Source organism: Macrobrachium nipponense, chromosome 21, assembly GCF_015104395.2.
Source record: "Macrobrachium nipponense isolate FS-2020 chromosome 21, ASM1510439v2, whole genome shotgun sequence".
NCBI classification, from domain to species: Eukaryota; Metazoa; Arthropoda; class Malacostraca; order Decapoda; family Palaemonidae; genus Macrobrachium; species Macrobrachium nipponense.
The window spans coordinates 82775803-82785893 of record NC_087212.1 but is presented as its reverse complement, the minus strand read 5'-3'; positions in this window follow the sequence as shown (position 1 = coordinate 82785893).

Genomic DNA, 10091 nt, shown 5'->3' with positions numbered 1-10091 from the left:
TCTGTGGTCATTCATTTGTTTATAAACATTAGTCCAAGCTCTCCCGCTTGAGACATACCCCGACCTATTATTCAAACACGGCCTACGTGGATGCTGTAGCGTGTCTTCATTTGATTTGTGTGTTCGTATGAAACTATGTCATTGTATGTGTGTTCATATGTTCGAACTACTGTCTGTTCCTTCATAACTTGTAACAGAGATGGTAGACAGGCAGAACAGAGTTAGCTATCGTCATTAGAAGACCTGTACCTCTTTACCTAAGCTTTATCATGTAGAGGAATAGGATTAGCCATTATCATTGGCAGAATCGATCAAGCTATCGTCATAGAAGACTTGTACGATCATACCTGATCTTCATCATGTAAAACTTCAGAAGAATAGACTATTTTTATACCTTGTGTTTTCTACAAGAACCTCACCGAACCATGAGTTCAACACATCGTCGTAAAAAATAATACCGACTTCGTAAGTGATCTACAAAACCCCAGACACTCCATTGAAGATGGAAGTGCAATACCAACCGACTTAGCGTATAGATTATCGCTAGTCTAACATTACCTCATAGGGCGCCTTATCATACAAGGCACAAGCCCTAATATTGGTGGCCAGCGGACCAGAAGAACTCTACAACGTCTACGAAGAAAAAACAGAATAATAAATCATGTATCATAAGAAGTCAACGACGACGAAAGCAGCAGATTCTTCAAGCAACCTAGTATCATCATTAGTGAGCGACTTCAGAAAACAACAAGATTCGTCAAGCAACTTAGTATCATCGTTAGTGAATAACTTCAAGAAACAAACCGACGTGTCCTTTTCCTCATACGGCAACGGAAGCTTCGTCTCTCATTAGAATCATTCAAGAAAACATCGTTAGTGAGCGTTTCCGGCACTGCAAGAAACAAACCGAACGCGTCCTGCAGCATCGGATTTTCAAGGGCTCGAATCATCGAAACAACGGCGCACGGGGGAAACTGAAGCCAAACCAGGTCGTCCGCTAAATAGAGAAGGAGGACCAAGGCCGTGTGTCGTTATCGGAACACCGTGACTTCCCACAAAAGCAAGCTAAGTACAATTTTTATTCATTTGGAGTAACTTTGAGTGTTTCCTTTGCAGGTCGAATTTCGTTATTCCTGTGGCTGAAGTTACGAGACATTCTTAATCTTACTTTTTTACAGAAATTATCTACATCATTGAGATTTCGCTACTGCGAGTTTTTATCTTTGAGTGTCTGTCTCCAGAAGTTCTACTGAAATACATAATCATATACTATGTTAATTTTATCATTTTGGGTGATTATTAATCCCTTACGTAACAAATCATATTAAACAGTGAATATGCGTTTACGCAGTGGACGTCTGTATTTATACAGATGCATGGATAGGGTCGTTAAGCACCGTAGTGATTAGAAAACACACAAAAAACAAGTGGAACACCCGTACAAATCTATATAAATTAGAGGTAACACTATTTCGGGTCATGACATAAATGCTCCTTTGCAAGTCCCGATCGCAGTTTTAGCCTTGAGTTTTTTTGGAGTTATATAAAATATCGAACCTCAATGACTCAACTTAACTTTAAAAATACGGCTGGATTGCAAGGAATAACAGTCTGTAAAAAAACTTTCATCAGGCTAAATGCGCTGACCAGGATCCCTCACTATTTCAAATTTTAGCAAAGAATGAAGTACAAACAGTTAAATTGTATTGCAGTAGTGATAACTTGTCTTATTAGTAATCGCTCAGTTCCTAATAGTTCGTCATTCATGCTGTATACGTAACCAGCAACATAATGCTAAAACACACAATACCCGTTGCCGATGGTAATAAAGAGAAGGATCCTAATTATTACAAAAGAAATAGAAACAGTAGCCCCCCCCCCTTTCAGAATCAAACAAGCAAACTCGGTTACTGTGTCACCTAGTCAAGCGGTCAGGTTAGTCAAAAAACTGCCGAAGTTTTCAAAAAGCGAAGCAAATTCCACACAATAAGCGACTCTAGCAGAGTGGGGAAAGCGATGTTGGTTCATACATACCGATATCTTTTTGAATTAAAAAGGATTTTTCCTATGAAACACACGACCGTATAAAGTAATCAGAGCAGGTTTTCGTTTTTTTAATACATAAGTTATTATGAGTACTGGTGGATTAAGCCCAACTGTACGCGCCGTAAAAATTAGAATATCTTGTTTTATTTCTTTAATACACGTAATATCTTGTATTTACGGACTCACCGTCTGTTGTTCGAACTTCCCTAATGAGAAGTCCGGATAAGCGAGCGCTTACAGATACCTCTATAGTTATAAAAAACATTGATCTGTATGTAGTGTAATTGTAAGATCCATCTAGGGGTATACAAATATTATCTTACTCCTGCAAAATAAGGCGTGTTTATCAAAGGAAAATCCTATAAACCTTCAAACATATTAAAATCCGTTTGAACAAAAATGAGACAGTTAATCAAATAATAACTTATATAAAGGAACTATACATTTGTCTCATAAATCGTAACATTGTTCAAATGACCCAACAGAATTCTCCCACAACCGCAGTCGTACTTTGCACGCAAAAATCTCGAGAAGCATGCACCCTCGAATGTCTTAGAGTGCGTGTAAAAAGACTTTGCTGGGAAACAAATGAAATTTTTAATCCTTCCCGCACACCTCTGAAATATAAACGATTTCCGCGAACAAAGTCCTAAAAGTATACATATCGTGGATACGGAAGTTATAAATATCGCATTTTTTATTGTTGCTAATTTTTAATCACGCCCAACCAGTAGTGGATGAATCTCTCTGATAATCTATCTAAAGTAATATCCGTAAAGTCATTCAAGCAGAGGTGATTCAGCAGAATTTTTTTTTATCTTTTACCTGAATACCAGGAAGTTTCTCCACTGGCGAGTGATCTCTGGAAAAAACGGATGTAATTTAACACAAAACACGGTCTAAGGACAAACATAAAGCTATTTACGTACCTTCGTATAGATTCTCAATGAAATTTCAAAATAGAGATAAATGACGAAGTTGAAAAAATGTTAGTAATAGGAGTCATTAGGAAATCAAATAGCCCATATAATTTTCCCTCAAACGTCATGCCATAAAAGATCAGACTTGGCGTATCTGCGCAGATTACTGTCGCTTAAACAATTAACGACTTCCGATAGTTTTCCAGTGCGATGTACCGACGACATCTTATCTCTGTTAGGTTAGAATAATTTTTTTTCACCAACTTGGACTTACTTAAAGGCTTTTACCTGATACCATTACCTAAGTGATTGTACCTCATATACCGTTTTCAGCACACTCAGGGGACATTATCAATTTTTACGTATGCCTCCGGCTTACGTTGCGCCCCAAATTACAATATAGTGTTGGAGACTTTTAGGGGATAAACCTACATGCCTATATGGATGATCTTGTAATCTTTTCTAATACCTTAGAAGTACATTCACATAAAGTAGAGCTAGTGCTACAGAGACAAAGACAAATAATCTCAGAGTAAAATATCTAAATGTGAGTTTTTAAAAACCGAACATGTTTATCTAGGTTTTATGTGTCTGGTCAAGGTCTTAAAAGTAGTCCATGGTAAGGTGTCGGCTATTCATAACTTTCCGGTACTTATTAACGTAAAAGGGGGATACAGCACTTTTGCGCTGTAGTGGGTATACAATCGTATGTAAATATGTAACTCTTCAATGATGACAGCTCCTTTAACAGATCTTACGAAGAAGAGCGTAGATTTATTATGGTCTGAAAAGCATCAACAGGCGTTCGATATCTTAAAAGCGGAAAATGCAGCTACCTAACTTAAAAATCCCTGATTTAAAATAAGGAATTTTTTTTTATTGCAAGACGCCTCAGACCAAGGGGTAAGAGGGTATTACTTCAGTAATATGATAAACAGTTCTTCCCTATAGCTTTTTATTCACGTAAACTAAAAGCCCTCTGAAAGTAAATATGCAGTAATAGGCAAGGAAGGGCTAGGTATCTTTAACTCAGTACATTAAGTTCATAATCTATGGCTATCCTGATAAAGTCCTTATGAACATGAGTCCTTTACCGAGTTTTTCAAAGGCTTTAATCACAGTCCAAAAGAACTCGGTGACAAAATGATCATTCAGGTCTTTGGAGCCAAGTTAAGATATCTACCTGGGAAAGCAATTATCATAGCTGACGCATTATCCCGCAATCCCGCACCATACAGCAAAGAACCATTAATTGGACTAAAAGATATAGAAACATCCGTACCTATTGTTAAAACCGTATCTAAACAAGAAAATTCCTTAACCCAAGAGATCGCGAGCATTGAATATCTGGGTCGGAGCGCAGAACTGTTACAAACTGAACAAAGCAAGCGTCAACAGACATAACCCAAACAATAAACACTTCGAAACGGAAACAGGGTCAGCGGCTAAGCAAAAACAATACACACTTCGAGCAGAAACCCTAAAGCAAAAGTATACTTAAGGTATGTGTATCAGAATAATGTAATCAAACTGTAGTATTATATGTAGGTCCGTGACGAGGAAAACCCGAAGAACACAGCAGATTGACTAACGACCAGGTAGTAATAATAATCTCTTTCATACCAATCGTCATAAACTGGTTGCATTCCGTCATCCAGGGTTCCATAGTATGTCACAGCAAAGCCAAATCACTATTTTACTGGCCTACAATGCTTACAGATATAAAAAGCACATAACTGATTGTAACACGTGTCATGAAAACAAGGGATACACTAAGACACCTGTCAGTTTAGGAGCCTATCCTGTGCCAAATCAATCCTTGAAAGAATATACGTAGAATTATTAACAGAATTACGAGTCTGACAGAGGAATAAACACTTCTTAGTGTTAATAGTTCCTTGACACGTTATATAGAATTAATAGCACTAAACAAAACACGCAATTGAGTGCGTTAGGAATATTTATGAGTGGCTAAATCAGTAAATATGGAATTCAACACATAATAATCTGTGACTCGGGTGGTAAAGTAATCAATAATAATCTCCTTAACACGTTGTGTGAATTCCTTTCCATTAAGAAAACCATAATATATTTGGTCACCCAGAGTCAATCGGTTTGGTAGAATAACGATAATTAAATAGGAAGTGTCAATGTCTTACGAGTTACAACTCGTGATATTGGATCCGACCGGATTATAGCGGTTCTCGCGTTTTAAATACCTTTATCATTTAATCATGTATCTATAGAATTGATGCCGCAAGTAACCTTATACGGTACGCCGCTAGAACAACTTTTCCACATATTCAAGCCAACCATTAATTTATCAAAGATATAAAAAAATATATAAAATAAAAAATATAAAAAAAAATAAAATAAATATGGATACAAGTGGAGTCAATATAATACACTCCGTAAGAAGTCGGAAGGGTTACAAATTATAATAAAAAAGGAATCACGATAATATCAATAAGCAAAACGTAACCATTAAATATCCAAATATATATGCGTAAAGATTTGAACTCTAACTTAACGCTTTAGTAATGACAAATAAGCTAAAAGTTCAAACACATATCAAAACCTACTGACATATTGTCTGTCCCGGTAATTTTTATCGTAGTCAATGAAAAAAAAAATTTATAAATAAATAAATAAATAAATATAATAATAATAAATAAAATAAATAAATAAAATAAAGAGAGATTTTAAAGTCAGGAAGTCTAGAAGTGAAATGTTATCTATGAAATAATCCTATATGAATCTTATACAGGGCTAATAATATATATAGAATTTGTATGGAAACCTTTTTCATATAGTTTGAATAAGGAATATTTAATTTAACATAAGTACAATTATGCAGATTTCCAGCATGAAACTAATATATTGTTCAAATTTGGTACTGTTTTTTTTCAGACATTCTTCTCATGTGGGTCGAGTATTAAAAACAAAAACAAAATATCCAAAGTCGTATCTCTTACAGCAAGTAACGTAACTCTTAGCTGGCTGAGAGCAATCTCCATGCCAAGTGACGACGTTCATCATTGCCGTATCAGCATTTGTTCCTTTTAACCTCAATAATCTGCTTACACAGGCTTTCATCTGTGTGTCGTCTCTGCTTGCAAAAGCAGATTGACTGGAGAAAGGAATGCTTAGCCCGAACTTCTCATGGCAAGGCAGACGTTAGGTAGAAATGTCTATCCGTATGCGCAATGCAATTTAGCAATAAGGAGTTGCAATCATTTTAAAATTAATAACAAAATAAAGCAAATAGAATTTCTATAACAACAAAATGAATTAATTTTTCTGAACCTCATAGACATTTAGAATATCAAGATATATATGTGAAATATTTACTTGCAACATTTAGCCTATTACAATTCAAGTAAAACATTCATGGGAAATGTCACATTTTCCTTCTTGAAAAACCCAAAGTTTATTTAGAAATTAGTTTACAAGTAGGGTTTTTTTTTCGGTTTTTTTTTCGTTTGCATCTCCTACCTATAATAATGTTTTAAAAGTTAACCTCAGAGGATGCGCACGAGAAAATTGAATATGAAACTTTTGTTAGGGCACATAGAATCATGATTAATCTTCTCTTTGACTCTTATGTTGCCTGGCAATCTTACAATTAGCTCCGTTTTCCACTTCTTTGTCTAGTACACTTTACTACCAAGTAATATCGAATTTTTCTTTGAGATTCGTAATGATATCTATGTATTTTTTATAATTATGGATATTTTTACAAGTCATCATAGACCTGGATAGGTTCACTCATTGTTAATGCCATGGATAAAAAGTTTGTACAGCGGATTCTTTTGAATTCCAAAATATCAGCGAATTCATGTGGGTTAAGTCTGGTCTAAATGGCTCTCTCCCCTCCCCTGTATTTGGATGTCGTCTGAATTTACTTTGCCCTTGTGACAAGTTATAATTTCACTTGCAGGCTGATTAATGGAACCTGGTTACAGTATCCTGCAGTACGAGAGTTTCACATAGCAACTTCAAAAAAAAAAAATCGTTCGTCGTGGCGGACGACTACAGTCAAGTAACAACCGCCTACAATGTGAAGGAATTTCATGGACTTCTTCGACCGACACCGTATCTCGTCGTTAATCTCGTTTTCAATGCGGAACGCTCCAGCGGCTGTTGGAATTCGACTACAAAGGGACATACTTCCGACAATTACGACCCGAAGGATATTTAAACTCTACTTTGCTGGCGAAGGACTCGTGCTGGGATGTTTTTTTTATTCATCGCGAACGTAATCGTGTAGCTTAGGATGCAGAGAATAAGTATGAGCGCAAAATAGAACGTTGGACCCGCCCAGGCAAATTTTCCCCTTGTTGTTTTGACCATTGAAAAAGGCCGTTTCAGTGGCTATAGGTGTTGTCTGGAAACTGTGTAATGGACGAAAAGTTGTTCGAAAGCTAGTTAAAAGTGTGTTAGTAGTATAACCTCGGTCATGATCCTATATATATAAAGTATCATGCATCTTATATATAATTGATCATAAATAACAGAGTCGAAATATATCTTTGCGTGTACGCAATAGGAATCTCTTATATAAATGATCATAAATAACAGAATCGAAATATATTTTTTGCGTGTACGCACTAGGAATCTATATATAAATGATCATAAATAACAGAATAAATATATCTTTTTGCGTGTACGCAATAGGAATCTATTTAAAGTGCACATATATTAATCATAATTATATGAAATCCATATACATATGTATAAACAAATCAGGTAGCCTCTAATCAATATGTTACCTTTTGAATCTTACCAATATCTGCAGGTATTTATGAGTTAGTATATTGATTAATGAATCAGATACATAACAGTTAGCATAAAAATCAACGAATCAATCAGCATAAACATTAATAATTTTATCAATTCATATATGAAATTTTTTATCAGTTAAAATATGATTTTTATCATGTTAATCTTCATTCTATGCAATTATCAGAGTACATTAGTATTTTCTGTAGCATAAGTATCTTAAAGAGATGAAGTGAAAAACTGTATCATTATATGTCACGTGATCACTATTATTTACCAATATCATTGTTTTTGATATTATTACTTGAATCAATTCATGTACAACAATGAATTTTTTTTATTTACTTATATCTATATATATTCACATAGTGTCTGTATCACACTCCTATAAGTCAAATGCAAGTCAAGTTGAGTAATATTCAGTAGTTGGTTTTGGTAGCTGACCCGAGCTAATGTAAGTGTTTACATAATAAAAATATGGAATGTTAGTCCCATATATATAAAAGTCCTAAAACTAAAGAGGATCAACCAGATTGCTTGCAGGAATTGTGATCAGACTAGAGACGCTAAAGATGACGTATACAATAAGTATGTAGGCTAAGATAACATCTGTATTCATTCATTTGTTTTATAAACATTAGTCCAAGCTCCCTGCTTGAGACAATTACCCCGACCTATTATTCAAACGGCCTACGTGAATCTGTAGCGTGTCTCATTTGATTGTGTTCGTATGAAACTATGTTCATTTTTGTAATGTTATGTTCATGATGTTTCTCGCAAACTACTGTCTGTTCCTTCATAACTTGTAACAGAGATGGTAGACAGGCAGAACAGAGTTAGCTATCGTCCATTAGAAGACCTGTACCTCTTTACCTAAGCTTTATCATGTAGAGGAATAGGATTAGCCATCATCATTGGCAGAAGCGATCAAGCTATCGTCATAGAAGACTTGTACGATCATACCTGATCTTCATCATGTAAAACTTCAGAAGAATATACTATTTTTATACCTTGTGTTTTCTACAAGAACCTCACCGAACCATGAGTTCAACACATCGTCGTAAAGATAATACCGACTTCGTAAGTGATCTACAAAACCCCAGACACTCCATTGAAGATGGAAGTGCAATACCAAACCGACTTAGCGTATAGATTATCGCTAGTCTAACATACCTCATAGGCGCCTTATCATACAAGGCACAAGCCCTCTATATATATTAAAAAATGAATTTATTTTACAAATGGTGCTGGCGAAACGTATGATTGCACGTATTTAACTGAGGCGATTCTATATCAGCTTAGTTTAATTCGCTGTATGCACAGCGATCCTTTATGATATCCTTTCATTTATACCGTATGTTCAAACGTGTTCTCCCAAAACTACGCCAGATTTTTTTATTTATACGTTTTATTAATCAAGGTGCTTCTTCGACATGCTGCATGAGTTTATATATCGCATCCAGGAAGTTTTTTTCCGTTGAATCCCTTCTGGGCCAGTTCTCCTCGCCTGTCGAGAAGGACCAATTCCAACAGATGTCCTGATTTTGATGCCAAAACTCGACATCAATCTCGTTCCGTCGCTTCACCTTCTTCCAACCGTCCATTCAAGATATGTAGAGCAGGTTAGTCTTTTGACCTTTCGGCCTTGGGCCTTACACCCGGCCTTTCATAGCACTCCAATTTCTCTTTCGCCCTTTCCAAGGACGACAGCAAATGCAGCTTTTTTCCTGGAGCCGGATATTTGATGTGATTGCTACTGAATATCCGATGGATATGGTTTGTGACTTTCCTTTCTATGATGGTGTCTGAATTTGACAAGATAGTCTTACATGCTTTATTTTATTTTATTTTCTGCCATTGTTTATGATTACATGAACGATGCTTTTTATGATTGGCTGGGATATTATGGACATGATTTCAACAATTGCGTATGGTTTTTAAAAAATATTTATTTTTTATTATTATATATGATTTTATGGTGGATAATTTCTATGACTATCTATGTCTATCCTAAAGGTAATTTCAATGGTTATGTCATAATATCCGTAAGTGCCAGTCTCAGGTCACTTCTACCCAATTTTGTTACTGGTAAATAAATACGGACTAAAGGTAGGGCCAATTAATTGGTTGGCTGTCCGTCGAGAGCCAACTATGATGTAAAATATACTAGTTTTATCTATAATTATATATTATATATAGATATATATATATATATATATATATAATATATATATATATATATCTATATATATATATATATATCTATTTATTATAACGTTTCTTATTTTTGTCAAGCGCCAATGGGAAATGATCTGAATAGGGGGATAATTTTTCCCTTAAAAA